The sequence below is a fragment of the Hylobates moloch genome, unplaced genomic scaffold (genome assembly GCF_009828535.3).
Source record: "Hylobates moloch isolate HMO894 unplaced genomic scaffold, HMol_V3 SCAFFOLD_14, whole genome shotgun sequence".
In the NCBI taxonomy this organism is placed as follows: Eukaryota; Metazoa; Chordata; class Mammalia; order Primates; family Hylobatidae; genus Hylobates; species Hylobates moloch.
The window spans coordinates 64,338,234-64,351,272 of record NW_026652289.1 but is presented as its reverse complement, the minus strand read 5'-3'; the positions used below and the strand labels follow the sequence as shown (position 1 = coordinate 64,351,272).

The 13,039-nt window shown below is 40.6% G+C and overlaps 1 protein-coding gene and 1 pseudogene across 2 annotated transcripts in view; one reads left to right on the top strand and one right to left on the bottom strand.

The window, feature by feature from the left end:
* ZNF609 (zinc finger protein 609) overlaps nt 1-13,039 on the top strand; it is a 222,964-nt gene that overhangs the window by 58,488 nt on the left and 151,437 nt on the right. The gene's annotated exons all lie outside the window — the stretch shown is intronic.
* Nucleotides 9,770-11,004, bottom strand: LOC116482415 (glyceraldehyde-3-phosphate dehydrogenase-like; annotated as a pseudogene).

Sequence of the window (13,039 nt, the reverse complement as noted above, 5' to 3'; positions counted from 1 at the left end):
AGATTGGCAGACAGCTGGACCAGAATAGTATTAATAGGAAAGGAGCAAAGTTGGTAGATTCGAGAGAATAGAAGTTCAATTGATAGCATCTTGGTAACTGATACCATGTTGGGAAGAGATTGAAGGAGAAGAAGTCAAGAGTCATGTCCAGATTTTGGGCATGAACCAAGTTGTTCATGGAACCATAGGAGGGAACACTGCAAAGGGGCAAGTTTGCAGGGAATGATAATGAGTTTAACTTTGGACATGTTTTGAGGTGCTTGCACTGCCTGTGCTGGGGATAATGTAAGCAAAATAGATTTGATCCTGCTCTTTCTAGGGCATACGGTTTAGTAGGGGAGATAGAATAGAATCAAACAATCATATGCACATCTATCATTTTACACTATTAAAATTATAAAAGTGAAAGTTATAGGATGCTGAGAGCCTATAATTAGGAACTGAACCATTCTCGGCGGGGGCAGGGTTGGGGGGGATGGGTCAGGGAAAATATCCGTGAAGAAGTTTGAGTAAATATCTGAAGGATGAATGGTAGTTAATTTGGACGAGGGAGTTGAATGAATGAACAACCAAGTAGAAATGTCTCTTGAGGACTGGATGTGTGAGAGAGAGAACTGGAAATCTAAAGATTTAAGAGTTATTAATGTGAACACATAAATGGTAATTGATGCCATAGAAGTGAGTACACTTACCCAGGAAGAATGTGTCTGTATTGAATGAAGGGGGCTCAGTATGGGTCACTGAGTAACACCAAGAAGGTAGCTACCTTAGATGGCATATTGGGAACTGCTTCCTTGTGTCCTAGAGAGAATACAAAACCCACAGCTGGGAACATATGTCTATACAAACATTTTTAAATCCACTGAAAGAGGTTATAGAACTTGCTTGGTTCTGTAGTTAGAATTGGTTTTATTGGATTGAGGCACACTTTAAGGAAAAGTTCCTTTCTCATGCCACTTACGAACAGTGGAAGAGTGATCTTTGCTTTTTATTTTAACCGCTTGCCATATTTTCCCTGCCTGGCGTCATCACTCTCAACTTTTTTAGTTTTCCTTTTTTGACCTAATTTTCAGTTACTTAAACTCTCAACTTCTAATAGTATTAAAGTGAAAGCATAGACATCGTAATCAGGCCTATATTTGAATCCCAGCACTGACTGCCATTTAATATATATAGGATCTTCTTTAAATTACCTCTCCGTATCTCATTTTCCTTAGATTTTATATGGTTTTAATTTAAAAGATCAGAAAGTACACTGTAAATGCACAGTATATGGAGGTTATAGTATAATAGTTATAGGTCAGCAACAAATGTTTGTTCTATTTTCCTTTCTCCTTGCAGCCTCTCTTGTCTTTCCAGGCAAGTGAGTAGTTTCATCTGTGATCATTTATGCTCTGTACCACCTCCTCATGGCAGTATGTTACAGCAGCTTTTCTACCAGAGCATAAGGAGTCTTGCATTTTTGTGGTAAAAGTCCTTTCTGGAGAAGCAATACAGGAAGGTTTCTGGGTTGCTATAACCAGGATTTTTCAACAACAACACTATTGATATTCGGGACTAGGGTAATTCTTTGTTGTTGGGGTGGTCCAGTTTATTGTAGGATGTTTCACAGCATCCATACCTTCACAGCATCCATACCTTTACCGTATTCGCTCCAAGGTAAGACAACCAAAAATGTCCCCAGACACTGCCAAATATCCCCTGGAGGGCAAAGTTTTTGTTTGAGCACTATTTGCTAAAATATTGTTTTGGATGCCATTTACATGACTGTGTGTTCAGTTTATGAAAATGCAGAGTTGTACATATATGATATATGTAGTTTTCTGTTGTGAATGTTGTTTCCGTAGAAAGTAGAAAACCAAAGGCAGTTAGAGAGCCAGGCTCCCTAACCTGTGTCTCAGTTTTTATTATTCCTAAATCTCTATTTTTCTTTTTATTTTTTTATTCTCGTTTTCTAAAATTTTTGTCTAATTTTTTTTCCCCACACGTTCTGGTATTCTCCCCAAATCTCTAAAAGGTGAGGTGAAATTAAGGGAGAAAAGAGTTCACAATAGAATGGGAAGACAGACAAAAGTAGCCGAGAAACTGACTTCCAAATGTCTCTTCAATTCCTAGCTGTTAGGATATGGAATTAAACCTAGGGAAATTTCTATTACAAGATTTCAGAAATAAGCTCTGGGTACAGGGCAGAATTAAATTATCAGCCGAAGAGATTATTTTATTATCTTTCTTCCCACCTTCTCTGCTATGCTGTGACAGCAGAGGAGAGGCTCACCTGATTTTGGTCACTTCAGCTGTTACCTTTACCTGATGGCCACTGAAGTTATTTCTGAAAGTGTTCGCTTTTACTTTTAATACAAAATCTTTCCGTTCTTCTTTACTTTGTACAGGTGGGTAGAAATCCTTCCATATTAGATAATGTTGACTGCTCCCTGAGAATGTAGTCCCCAGAGAAGTCCTTGGATAGCACTCAAGCTGGAAGCAATAGGTTAAGTAACCCACGTCCATTCTTAAGAGGAGTCCAAGAAAAGATCCCATTTTGAAGTTTGAAAAATCCTGAAAAGGGAGGGCAGACCTTGGGCCAAGCAGCCTTTGAGGTGGTAACCATCTCATAAACAAGAGCTGGCATGTGCCAACAAAGTGTCTCATCCTGGCTCCATAGTTGGCTGAGGAGAGAAATTTGTGGAAGCCTCTGTAAGTGGAGGATTGTTCTTGGCTTTGGCTTTTGTGTGGCTGGAAATGGAGTAGGGAGGGAGCTTGGACCTGGTCTCTGGGGTGTAGGCATTTACCTGAGAGGAGGATTTTTTTTCCTTTCCTTGTTTTATTTTTTTCCTCCCTGTCCTTCCCTTAGTGTTAACATTTCAAGGTACAAGAAATGATTGGATACTGAGTGTTTTATAACTCTCTTAGGACAGCCTGTTAATATTCTGCTGCCAAGACGACAGTCAGGAGGAATTTAGGTAGAATCAAGGCTCATAACCTTTATGAAAATACCCTAGGCAGGGAACCCTCAATTTATTTTGAAGTGTTTGAGTTTTACTAAAAGCCCATCATTGCCAGTGTGGTTTTTTAAAATGGACAGCCATAGTGGCTAAAGAGACCAGTAAGACCTGGAGTTGGCAGCAGAGTGAGCCATCTGAGGAAAAAGGAAAGAGGAATATTGGTGTGGGAAAGAGGTGCAACTGTGCCACTGGATCCCTGTCCCTTCATTATTCTTTACTGGCCCTGGCAGCTGTCAAAGTTTGCTTAATAGAGTCGTGGGCTGGAGATTGTTTCTTAATCCCTGTATAGGAGTACCAAGCTCCAGCTGTGTTATCTAGGCTCTGGGGCCCTGGCACTTGGCTAATGCTGAGGCATCTGGTGACTCGAGACAAAAGCCTATTATGTCAGAGAGAAGATTGGGCAAAGCACAAGCATTGTTATCTCTAATGCCCCCAGGGCAAACTCTACTTGGCAAGTGAGAGTGCCTTGACCTTGTGAGTTTACAGCAACCTGTCCACTTGGTTTTATGTTTCTTTGAGATTATTTTCTACTAACGAGGTTTCAGCATTCTGGCATTGAAATCTGTAAGTGCTTTATTGTAAAGAATTTGGAAAATTCAGAAAAGTAAAAGGAAGAACATAAACATTGTACTTCATTCTACCAGATTCTTAAGAATTTCTTTAATGTTGTAGAACTGGCTGAGATTATTGGTTCAGGACTGGCTTGGGCATGATCTATACTTCATGAATCTCAACCCTGTCCCTTTAAGCATCTTTAATTTTCCCATTAGAGATCTGAACTGGTTTGGCCCTGCTTGACTAGATTTTATTACAATTGATGTGATCTCACCCTGGAGTATGAAACTCATCTTCTGTGTTTAGCTTTTTATAACTTATCTCAAACCAATTTTTTATCTTCATTTGTGATTATCTTCAGAAGTCTGGGTGTTTGTTTTTTTAAACTGATGGTGGTGAGTATGTAGGGGGAGAGTAGTTTTGCAATTTTTAAAGACTTAATGTTGACCTGCTTTCTTCTCTTTGGAGAGAGGTGTCTGTGGTGTCAGTTAACATAATTTGCCATCGTTGATGAGCTTGCTCAAGACATAAGCTTATGAGATTTCTAGTTGTATAAAAAGAAAAGGGCTGTCTTTCATGTTTTCTTTTCCTTGCTGGAATAACATTTTAGTTAAGGAAGTTGCACAAAAACAAACCCATCTTTTTTCTGTGTAATTTTCTTTATGGATTTCTATGCTGATCAGTCTAGACCTTTTGTTTATTCGATGTTTACATAGATGTTTAGATTTAACTTTTAATACATTGTGGTTAAAAAAAAGGAAATTTTGGTGCAATAGAGAAAAGTATTTTGGATTTATTTATTGTTCCTTTTAAATGTTAAAATGAGGCAGGAATACAGTACTTGCAGCCTATTGTCTAAGAGTACTCTTTGACATTTACAATATCAGGTATAAGCATTTCCAAAAGAGATCTTCCTTAACATACCATATACCCTTAATGATCTTTTGACAGGACAGAAATGGGGAGAGATGTTAGCAGGGTATATTTTAATTTATATTCTCCAAAAGTATACATTCTATACTATGATGAATTATTATAGATTTTATTTTCATGTAATATGGACTCCCTTGCATAACTGGAGAGAAACAGCTTCCAATTAAAGAATTATGCTAGCAGCTCTGAGACTACTCTTTGGAACTGTTGTCAGCACTTTGGTTTGAAGAAATCAGATCAGGATTGACTGCCTAATAGTAGGCTTTTACCAAGAGCCTGACATAAGAATTTCAGGAAATCTAGGAAAATCTTTGAAAATCTTCTATATTATAGGCCGGGCACAGTGGCTCAAATCTGTAATCCCAGCACTTTGGGAGGCTGAGGCAGGAGGATCAGGAGTTCAACACCAGCCTAGCCAACATGGTGAAACCCTGTCTCTAAAAATACAAAAATTAGCCAGGTGTGGTGATGCACACTTGTAATCCCAGCTACTTGGGAAGCTGAGGTGGGAGGATCGCTTGAACCTGGGAGGCAGAGATTGAAGTGAGCAGAGGTCACGCCACTGCACTCCAGCCTGGGCAACAGAGCGAGACTCTGTCTCAAAAAAAAAAAGAAAGAAAGAAAAGAAAATCTTCTATGTTATAAACTTAAATTTCATGTGAATGGAAGATTGAGAAATGATGGCTGATGGCCTAAGCTCTGGGTAGAATTTCAGCTTTTTGCATGTTTATCAAATGGCTTTAATGTTCCTGCCTTTTCCTGGTTATTATAAAAAAAAAAAAAAGTAGTGTTTCCAGAAACCATTTAACAACTGATAACTGGAAAATTTTTTGGAAGAGGTTAGCTAGACAGGTTATATGGGGTTTTTTTTCCTCATACAGTTTTTTTAAAAATTGAGAAATAATTCATGTTTTCTTTTTTTTTTCTCAGTATACAATTCGGTAGTTTATACTATATTCACAAACTGTGTACCCATCACATCACTAATTCCAGAATATTTTCATCTCCTCAAAAAGAAACCCTGTACCCATCAGCAGTCACCCTAATTCTTCATTTTCCTTAGTCCCCGGCAGTCTACTTCTGTCTCTCTAGAAATTTCATGTAAATGGAATCATACAATCTGTGGCCTTTGGCTGGGCGCAGTGGCTCACGCCTGTAATCCCAGCACTTTGGGAGGCTGAGGCAGTTAGATCACAAGGTCAGCAGTTGGAGACCAGCCTGACCAACATGGTGAAACCCCGTCTCTACTAAAAATACAAAAATTAGCCGGGCATGGTGGCACGTGCCTGTAGTCCCAGCTACTTGGGAGGCTGAGGCAGGAGAATTGCTTGAACCCGGGAGGTGGAGGTTGCAATGTGGCAAGATTGCGTCATTGCACTCCAGCCTGGGCGACAGAGCAAGACTCCATCTCAAAAAAAAAAAAGAAAAAGAAAGGGGGCCTTTTGTGTCCGATTCCTTTCACTTAGCATAATCTATTGTAGAATGTATCAGTACTCCATTCCTTTTTATGGTTGAATAATATTCCATTATATAGATATACCACATTTGTTTATCCATTTCATCAGGCGATGGATATTTGGGTTTTTTCCTTATTTTGACTGTTATGGATAATGCTGCTATGAACATTCATATACAAGTTTTTGTGTGGACATATGTCTTCAGTTTTTTTCATTATATACCTAGGGATAGAATTGCCGGGTTATGTGGTAACTCTTTGTTTAACTTTGTTTAACTTTGTTTGGAGCTGGCAAACTGCCAGAATGTAAATGCCTGTGCCATTTTACATTCCTGCTAGCAGTGTACAAGGATTCCAATTTCCCCACACTTTCAACAATACTTGTTGTTGTTCATTTGTTTAATAATAGCCATGCTGGTGGGTGTAAAGTGGTATCTCATGGTTTTGACTTGGATTTCTTTAATGACTAATGATTCAGAGCATCTTTTCATGTGCTTATGTGCTTGTTTATCTTCTCTGAAGATATCTGATTCTTTGTCAATACTTTAATTAGATTGTTTTTGTAAGAATATATTCTGGATACTAGTGTTTTCTAAGATTTTTATGGTTATAGCTCTTACATTTAGGTCTTTGATCCATTTTGAGTTAATTTTTCTATATGGTGTGAAGTAGGGATCCAGCTTTATTCTTTTACATGTAGATATGCAGTTTTCCTAGCACCAATTGTTGAAAAGACTATTCTTACCCCACATTGGATTTTCTTGACACCCTTGTTGAAAATTAATTGACCATAAATGTATGGGTTTTTATCTAGACTCTCAGTTTTGTTCCGTTGATCAACATATCTATCCTTATGGCAGTATCACAATCTTGATTACTCATCTTTGTAGTAAGTGTTGAGAATTATGAGTCTTTCAACTTTATTCTTTTTGAGATCGTTTTGGCTATTCTGAGTCCTTTGCATTTCCATACGAATTTTAGGATCAGCTTGTCAATTTCGGCAAGAAGCAGGCTAGGATTTTGATGGAGATTGTATTGAATCTGTCAGTCAGTTTGGAGAGTTCTGCAATCTTAACACTATAAAATCTGCCAATCCATGAACATGAGATGTCTTTCCATTTATTTAGAACTTCTTTAATTTCCATCAATCATGTTTTGTGGTTTCAGTGTACAAATCTTGCCCTTTTTCTTTTTTTTTTTTGAGACAGAGTCTCACTCTGTCCCCCAGGCAGGGATAGAGTGGCACAATCTTGGCTTGGATCACTGCAACCTCCACCCACCAGTTTCAAGCGATTCTACTGTTTCAGCCTCCCGAATAACTGGGACTACAGGTGCACGCCACTACGCCCAGCTAATTTTTTGTATTTTTAGTAGAGATCAGGTTTCACCATGTTGGCCAGGCTGGTTTCGAACTCCTGGCCTCAAGTGATCCACCTGCCTAGGCCTCCCAAAGTGCAGGGATTACAAGCATGAGCTACCACGCTCAGCCCTGTTTTTTCTTTTCTTTTTTTTTTTTTTTAAGCCAGTCAAATTTAGGAGTTGTATACCAAAATCTTGCACTTCTTTTGTTAAATTTATTCCTGAGGATTTTATTCTTTTAGATGTTGTTGTAAATGGAATTGTTTTCTCAATTTCATATTTGGATTATTCATTGCTAGAGTACAGAAATACTATTGTTTTGTATATACTGATCTTGTATCTCACAACCTTGTGGAATTCGTTCGTTGGCTCTGATGTGATTTTTGTGCATTCCTTAGGATTTTCTATATATGAGATCATGTTATCTGCAAATTGAGATCGTTTTACTTCTTACTTACAATCTCGATGTCTTTTTTCTTTATTTCTTGCCTAATTTTTCTAGCTATAACCTCCAGTACAATGTTGAATAGAAGTGGCAAGAACAGATATCCTTAACTTCTTCACTGATTTTAGGGAGTAACTTTCAGTCTTAATTATTAAATATGATGTTAATTAACTGTGGACTTTTTTATAGATGACTTTTATCAATATGGGATTTTTTTTTTCTTAGAGATGGGGTCTTGCCCTGTCACCCAGGCTGGAGTGCAGTGGCACAATCACAGCTTACTGCAATGGCATAATCACAGCCCACTGCAGCCTTGACCTCCCAGGCTCAAGCAATCCTCCTGCCTCAGCCTTGCAAGTAGCTGGGACTACAGACACATGCCACCACATGTGGCTATTTTTGTTGTTGTTTTTTGTAGACACAGGGTTTCACTATGTTGCCCAGGCTGCCCAGTCTAGCTCAAACTCTTGAGCTCAAATGATCTTCCCACCTCGGCAATCCCAAAGTGCTGGGATTACAGGCACAAGGCACCGTACCCAGCCCAATATGAGATTTTGAAGGGAACATTTATACTGTAGTTTGAGATTTTAAATTATGTTGATATTTTTCAGAACAAGATAATTCTTGAGGGACAAGTGAGGAAGGAGGCTGGAGAAACCTCTGGAATGTAAAGCACACATGATTGAGAGCACCTAGCTTCTAGTGTCCATTCCCCTACTTAAGCTGAATAACATTGGAAATTCTGTTTAATTCTTTGGGCTTCCTTCATTCATGCTTTCTGTTCATCACATATTTATTGATCATCTAGTTTGCCAGGTATTTTGAGGATGCAGGGTTAAAAGACTAACTGCTGTCTGTGTCGTTGTCCTCAGATATCAGCTACACTCCATTTCCAACACCTTTCTTTTTTTTTTTTTTCCTGTAAAGATGGAGGTGATGGGCATATTTGATTTGTGGGGACATGTTATGGCCCTGCTTATTTTCAGAGTTCAGTATATTCTAAGTGTTAAGACCAGCCTTCCACATAAGATGGCATGAGTGCTGCCTATGTGTCAGTCTCTTACACAATTATTATTTCAAACTACTGTAGTTATAGCAGTGACTCCTAAATATCCATTCTCTGCCCTGACATCTTTCCTAAATTTGACCATGATTTCCAGTTGCCTAACAGATTTCCTTGCTTAGTTGTCCCAAATGTACTTCAAATTCACAAAGTTCAAAGAAAAATCATAATTTGTCCCTAAAGTCCACCTCTCTCCATTCTTTTCTCCAGTACTTTCTCAGTGTTAGTAGTGGGAATACTTCTGCCCCGTCACCCAAACTAAAAACTTGTGAGTCATCCTTGATACCTTTCCCTCACTGCTCACACCTGGTACATCACAAAGGTTCTTTAAGAGACTATCTCCTGCTTATCTCTTGTAACTTCCCCTCTTTATACTTGTTGCCACTTCCTTTGTTCAGACCCTCATCATTTTTAACCTGGATCAAACTCTACTCTCACCCCCTTTCTTTCCCACTTGTCGTTCAGGATCCAACTTAAATATCACTTTCTCTTTACAGCATATTCTTGTTAGCCAGTTCCTCAGACTTTCAAATGAAGTTAAACACCTCTTAATTTTATAGAAATATTGAATATTATATAGGGGTTAATAGCACAAATTATAGAATTATGCAGGCTTGAGTTTGAATCCTGGCTCCTTTTTTTTTTGAGTTGCAGTCTCGCTCTGTTGCCCAGGCTGGAGTGCAGTGGCATGATCTCGGCTCACCGCAACCTCCACTTCCTGGGTTCAGGCGATTCTGCTGCCTCAGCCTCCTGAGTAGCTGGGACTACAGGTGTGTGCCACCACGCCCGGCTAATTTTTGAATTTTTTAGTAGAGACGGAGTTTCACCATATTAGCCAGGCTGGTCTCGAACTCCTGACCTCTTGATCCAGAATCCTGGCTCTTTTTTATTGGTGGTTTTAAAACATTTTATTATTATTATTATTATTTTAAATTTTGGGTTTTTTTTTAAATTGTTTAATTTCTTGTTTCTTTGTTTTTTGTTTTTTTGGCAGAGCACAGAGGACTTTATTGATGGTACATGACAAGGTGGGGCTCCCTAGGCCCCTCCCTCTCCAAGGGGTCTGCATGGAAACTGTGAGGAGGGGAGATTCAGCTTGGTGGGGGACTGATTATGGCAGGGACTCCCCAGCAGTGAGGGCTTCTCTCTTCCTCTCATGCTCTCGCTGGGCTGGTGGTCCAGGGGTCTTACTCCTTGGAGGCAATGTGGGCCATGAGGTACACCACCCTGTTGCTGTAGCCAAATTCATTGTCATACCAGGAAATTAGCTTGACAGAGTGGTCGTTGAGGGCAATGGCCGCCCCAGCATCGAAGGTAGAAGAGTGGGTGTCGCTGTTGAAGTCAAAGGAGACCACCTGGTGCTCAGTGTAGCCCAGGATGCTCTTGAGGGGGCCCTCCAATGCCTACTTCACCACCTTCTTGATGTCATCACATTGGCAGGTTTTTCCAGATGACAGGTCAGGTCTGCCACTGACACATTGGCAGTGGGGACATGGAAGGCCATGCCAGTGAGCTTCCTGTTCAGCTCAGGGATGACCTTACCCACAGCCTTGGCAGCGCCAGTAGAGACAGGGATGATGTCCTGGACAGCCCTGCAGCCGTCACGTGACAGTTTCCCGGAGGGGCCATTTACAGTCTTCTGGGTGGCAGTGATGGCGTGGACTGTGGTCATGAATCCTTCTATGATACCAAAGTTGTCATGGATGACTTTGGCCGGGGCGCTAAGCAGTTGGTGATGCAGGAGGCATTGCTGACGATCTTGAGGCTGTTGTCATACTTCTCATGGTTCATGCCCATCACAAACATGGGGGCGTCAACAGAGGGGATAGAGATGTTGACCCTTTTGGCTGCCCCCTGCAAGTGAGCCCCAGCCTTCTCCATGGTGGTGAAGACACCAGTGGACTCTACGACGTACTCAGTGCCAGCATCACCCCATTTGATTTTGGAGGGATCTTGGTCCTGGAAGATGGTGATGGGATTTCCATTGATGACAAGCATCCCGTTCTCAGCCTTGATGGTGCCATGGAATTTGCCATGTGTAGAATCATACAGTAACATGTAGACCATGTAGTTGAGGTCAATGAAGGGGTCATCGATGGCAACAATATCCACTTTGCCAGAGTTAAAAGCAGTCCTGATGCACCAGGCACCTAGTATGGAGTCCATTGACTCTGACCTTCACCTTACCCATGGTGTCTCAGGGATGCGGCTGCCGATGCGAGAGAATATGTGGCTGTCTGTCGAACAGGAGGAGCAGAGACTTTTTTGAGACGGAGTTTCACTCTTGTTCCCCAGGCTGGAGTGCAATAGTGCAATCTCGGCTCACCACAACCTCTGCCTCCTGGGTTTGAGTGATTCTCCTGCCTCAGCTTCCTGCGTAGCTGGGATTACAGGCATGCGCCACCACGCCTGGCTAATTTTGTATTTTTAGTAGAGACAGGGTTTTTCCATGTTGGTCAGGCTGGTCTTGAACTCCCGACCTCAGGTGATCCACCCACCTCGGCCTCCCAAAGTGCTGGGATTACAAGGCGTGAGCCACCGCACCTGGCCTTGGTTTTTTTTTACACTCTGTCACCCTGTCTGGAGTGCAGTGTGTGATCTCTGCTCACTGCAACCTCTGCCTCCCAGGGTCAAGTGATTCTCCCACCTCAGCCTCCCGACTAGCTGGGACTACAGGCGCACGCCACCATGCCTGGCTAATTTTTGTATTTTTTGGTAGAGATGGGGTTTCATCATATTGGCCAGGCTGGTCTCAAACTCCTGACCTCAAGTGATCCATTTGCCTCTCAAAGTGCTGGGATTACAGGCATGAGCCACCGTGCTGGGCCTGAATCCTAGCTCCTAATAGCTGTATGACATTAAGCATATTACCTAGCCTCTGGGCCTCAGTTTCCTTTTATCTGTAAAGTAACACTGATAACTACTTTATAGAGCAGAATTGAAGACTAAATGCAATTACAAAGGTTATAATTATACTATCATGGCTATAATGTATTGAACATACATTATTTGCTAATCACTGTGCTAAGTATAATACTTGATACTTATTGCCCATGGAAAGTAGTTAGCTCAATGCCTAATATTTAGTATTTAGTAGGCATTCAGTAAACAAAAGCTAGTATTTTCTGTGTGGTCTTCTTCCATTCTTAGCATCTTAAGGGCAAGAACCATGTCTTATCTTTGTGACTGACAGTATGGTAGATAACAATAAACAGTTGTTGAGTTTGAATTTATTTAATGGGATTTGAGTAACTGCCAAGAGGTCTTCTTCAGTATAATATTCTCTGCTAACTTGACTGCAGTTCCTTTGGAATTGAAGGTTTTAAGTTTTCTATTAAAGTACACATACCCCTAGAGAGAAGTAATACTTTGAGCTATTATCAACAGCAATCTTATGGAAATTAGTTGTTTATCAGCTGCTTTCAAATCTGAGAAAGACCTTGCAGGATGAGACTTGGGTAGGAAAGAAAGAAGACGGGAAAAAGAGACCTGAGCTCACAATATCATATGTAACAAAATCACTTTTTCCTATTTGCCTCAGAATCACTCTTTTTCCTAATTTGTAATGTATATCATTCCACTTAACATACATGTACTGCATTTAATAGCTATAGCTCTCCTCTGGGACCATGGAATTAGATCAGCAAAAATGAGTCATTTCCATTACTTGAACTACTTAGGTTATTTAACACTTTGTGATATTATGGGCATGATGGCAGATTCACTCCCTGTGTAGTTAATAGCTTTATATTGAGTACTGAGAGAGGATATTCTAGACCTGGTCCCTAATTTTAGCCAGTTATTTTGGCCAAATTAATGTCAGTTATCAGCTGCCCTATGAGTTGCCTAGAGGATTGCTGAATACAAGATGAGATGATAAACCTACAAACACTGAAAAGGCTACACAAATGCAAAGTGGATTATTCCAGACATTATTATTATTATTATTATTATTTGAGACAGTCTCGCTCTGTCACCCAGGCTGCAGTGCAATGGCGACAGTCATGGCTCACTGCAACCTCCACCTCCCAGGTTCAAGTGATCCTTCCACCTCAGCCTCCCAAGTAGCTAGGACTACAAATGTGAGCCACCATGCCCAGCTAATTTTTTCTATTTTTTGTAGAGACGGGGTCTCCCTATGTTGCCCAGGCGGGTCTTGAACTCCTGAGCTCAAGAACCTCCCACCTCAGCCTCCCAAAGTGCTGGGATTAGAAACGTGAGCCATT